The sequence below is a fragment of the Trichechus manatus genome, unplaced genomic scaffold (genome assembly GCF_000243295.1).
Source record: "Trichechus manatus latirostris isolate Lorelei unplaced genomic scaffold, TriManLat1.0 scaffold00103, whole genome shotgun sequence".
NCBI classification, from domain to species: Eukaryota; Metazoa; Chordata; class Mammalia; order Sirenia; family Trichechidae; genus Trichechus; species Trichechus manatus.
Window position 1 is genome coordinate 858,286 of NW_004444039.1, and position 4,291 is coordinate 862,576.

The following is a 4,291-nucleotide window of genomic DNA, read 5'->3' on the forward strand; positions in this document are numbered from 1 at the left end:
ATCACCACCTTGATTACTTAGTGCTATATGTTCCCTTGAGCCCTGGTGGCACAGTGGTTAAGAGTTTGTCTGCTAACCAAAAGGTCACCAGTTTGAATCCACCAGCTGCACCTTGGAAACCCTATGGGGCAGTTCTACTCTGTCCTATAAGGTCATATGAGTCAGAATTGACTCAGCGGCAATAGGTTTTACATGTTTCCTAGGAAACCTGCTGCCTCTTAACCAGTATCACTTCCCAACCTGTCTTAGTTATCTAGTGCTGCTATAACAGAAATACCACAAGTGGGTTGCTTTAACAAAGAGAAATTTATTCTCTCACAGTCTAGTAGGCTACAAGTCCAAATTCAGGGTGTCAGCTCCAGGTGAAGGCTCTCTCTCTCTCTGTCAGCTCTGGGAGAAGGTCCTTGTCATCAATCTTCCCCTTGTTGAGGAGCTTCTCCGCACAGGAACCCTGGGTCCAAAGGATGCACTCTGCTCTCGGTGCTGCTTTCTTGGTGGTATGAGGTCCCCATAACTCTCTGCTCACTTCCCTCTTTTAAATTTCAAAAGAGATTGGTTTAAAATACAATCTAATCTTGCAGATTGAGTCCTGCCTCATTAACATAACTGCTGCTAATCTCATCTCATCAAACCATAGAGAGAGGATTTACAACACAAAGGAAAATCACATCAGATGACAAAATGGTGGACAATTATACAATATTGGGAATCATGGCCTAGCCATGTTGACAGATATTTTTGCGGGACACAATTCAGTCCATGACACAAGCCATTAACCCATTGCCGTCAAGTCGATTGCAACTCATAGCAACACTATCACTTCACTGCCTTCTAAAGCACTCTCCCCAATAAAAGGTGAGTAACGCTGGAAATAATTGTGTGTGATGCCCAGTTGGGTGAGTAGAAGCCAAGGCAGAGGGGGACGATGGTCTTTCCTAGAAGTCCTTGTCCACTTGCTCTACACGCAGCTAAGTAGCCAGTTAGAGGGAAGTGTTTCACCCATTGGGTTCTATTTACCACATCCAAGGGCACTTGTTTTGCTCAGAGGCCACTGTAACTACTCTGCCATTTGAAAGCTATAACACTCAGTAAGGGCCCCTGTCTGAAGTCTGTTTGGTGAGAACACGTGTGGGTTTCCAACCACCAAACCAAGCTAATTCTGAAGGGCACTGGAACTTTTTTTTTTTTTTTTAGTCTACAATAACTTTCCTGGTCCAGCACTTTGTCTGTTGGGAAACCTGATTCAGATCTGTCTTACCCTTTGATCTCCAGTTTTGCTTTCACAGAGGATGCAGGGTTCTGTGGTGTGCTTTTCAGACTAACTCAGAGGAGCAGAGCGTTCTCTGCTGGTAGTTTTCGAGGTGCATTTTCATTTTGTAGGCCAAACAACACTTCCTGTTTACAAGCATGAAGTTGACTCACATTGTTTTAAGAGTTTAGAGCAGGAAAGAACTGTTTATATGTCAGTTAATTCAACCTTTTCATTTTCCAGATGAGAAAATTAAAGCTCAGAGAAGTTAAGGGACTTGTCCAAAGTCACACAGCTATTAATGGGGAAACAGCAACCAGAACATAGGTCTTTTAACAGCCAGTTCAGTGAGCTTTAACTGTTCCTTAAATTGCAAATTGCTTTGTTTTGTACCCAAGTTCTAGAATTTTCAGGTGTATTTCTTTTGCACGAATTAGTTTGTGTGCCACTTGGTTATATGGGGTCTGATGAAGTTATTAAAGAGAAACTGTCTGCCTAGGAATACATTTTTGGACTCTGTGTCAGATTTCACCTGTTTTTCACACCTCCAGTTATTCAAGAATGGATGCATTTTCTCATAAGAAAACTCAGACATTTCATATAGATTTCAATATCCTAAATTAATGATCAAAATTAAGAAACATGTTCAATGCTGACGAATTAACACATGCCAGTTTCATGGTTTTGATACTCCTGTGTGAACTCCTGTTTTCCTGGAAACCCACCACAAGAACAGATGTTAACCTCTGGTCTATGTAAAACATGTCTATCATATTTTAACAAAAATAATGCGTGCCTTCTACATTTGTTTGTCAATTGCTACCCCCTACTGGGAGGTATTTTTGTAAGCTATGCCAATTTTTTTTCACATGTTGTTGTGAAAAAAAATAGCAGGGTCTGCTTACGAAAATACCTCACGGGGCAGGGGGAGGTAGCAGTTAGCAAACAAACATAGAAGGTGCATGTTATTTGCATAAAAATACAGTACATAGAAACACGTATACATGAATACAACATCCTCCTTAGAAGTGAGGTTGGCGAGACTTCATCTCACTTACTTTGGGCATGTTATCAGGAGGGACCAGTCCCTGGAGCACAACACCATGTTTGGTAAAGTAAAGGGTCAGCAAAAAAGAGGAAGACCCTCAATGAGATACACTGACACAGTGGCTGCAACAATGGGCCCAAACATTGCAACCATTGTGAGGATGGCGCAGCACCAGGTAGTGTCTCGTTCTGTTGTATGTAGGGTCGCTGTGAGTCGGAACTGACTTGATGGCACCTAACGATAACAACAACAACATATATGAATATACATGACCTGCACTTTGTTTTCCTGATTTTCTATCCGGTAGTTCTCTCTATTTGCTGAGAGCGAGGTGTTGAAGACCCTAACGATAATTATGGATTTCTCTGTTCCTCCATTCAGCTCTGTTGTTTTTGTTTCATGTATTTTGAGGCTCTGTTGTTTGATGCATATATATTTAGGATTGCTATTTCTTCCTGGTAGATTGATCTTTTTATCTTATGTAATGTGTCTAGTAATTTTCTTTCCTCTGAAGTCTACTTTATCTGATATTAATATAGCTATTCCTAATATTTTAGGCTAATGTTTGTATAGTATATCTTTTTCCATCCTTTTACTTTCAATCTACCTATTTCATTGACATTGAAGTGAGTTTCTTCTAAAGAGCATATAGTTGAGTCATTTTTTTTTAATCCACTCTGCCAAATTATGCATTTTAATTGGTATATTTACATTTAAGGTAGTTGTTGATATATTAGGGCTGAAGTTTTCCATTTTATTATTTGTTTTCTCTTTGTTGGTTCTGTTTCTTACTCCTCTGTTCCTCTTTCTTGCCTTCCTGTGTGTTACTTGAAAGCATTTTTAAGATTCCATCTTGATTTATTTATAGTAATATTTATTTTTACTGTGCTTTAGGTGAAAGTTCACAGCTCAAGTAAATTTCTCATACAAAAATTTATACACATATTGTTATGTGACACTAGTTGCAATCCCTAAAATGTGACAGCATACTCCCCCTTTCCACCCTGGGTTTCCCGTGTCCATCCAACCAGCTCCTGTCCCTTTCTGCCTTCTCGTCTTGCCTCTGGACAGGAGCTGCCCATATAGTCTTGTGTATCTGCTTGAACTAAGAAGCACACTCTTCCCGAGTATTATTTTACGTTTTATAGTCCAGTCTAATCTTTGTCTGAACAGTTGGGTTAACAGAGCATCTGGGGGCCATGTCTTCAAGGATTCCTCCAGTTTCAGTCAGACCATTAAGTCTGGTCTTTTTACATGAATTTGAGTTCTGCACCACACTTTTCTCCTGCCTCATCAGGGACTCTCTGTTCTATTCCCTTTCAGGGCGATCATTAGTGGTAGCCAGGCACCATCTAGTTCTTCTGGTCTCAGGCTGATGGAGTCTCTGGTATATGTGGCCCTTCTGTCCCTTGGGCTAATATTTTCCTTGTGTCTTTGGTGTTCTGCATTCTCCTTTGCTCCAGGTGGATTGGGACCAATTAATGCATCTTAGATGGATGAATTTATGTCTGGACTCTCAATTCTGTTCCATTGGTCTGTGTGTCTGTTGTTGTATGAGTACCAGGCTGTTTTGATTACCGTGATGGTATAATAGTTTCTAAAATCAGGTAGTGTGAGGCCTCTCACTTTGTTTTTCTTCTTCAGTGATGCTTTACTTATCCAGAACCTCTTCCCTTTCCATATGAAGTTGGTGATTTCTTTCTCCATCTCGTTAAAAAACGTCGTTGGAATTTGGATCAGGATTGCATTGTATCTGTAGACTGATTTGGGTAGAATTGACATTTTCACAATGTTGAGTCTTCCTAGCCATTAGCCAGGTATGTTTTCCACTTACGTAGGTCTCTTCTGATTTCTTGCAGTAGGGCCTTGTAGTTTTCTTTGCATATGTCTTTTACGTCTCTGGTTAGGTTTATTCCTAAGTATTTTATCTTCTTGGGGGCTATTGTAAGTGCTATTGATTTGGTGATTTCCCCTTGGAAGTTCTCTTTATTGGT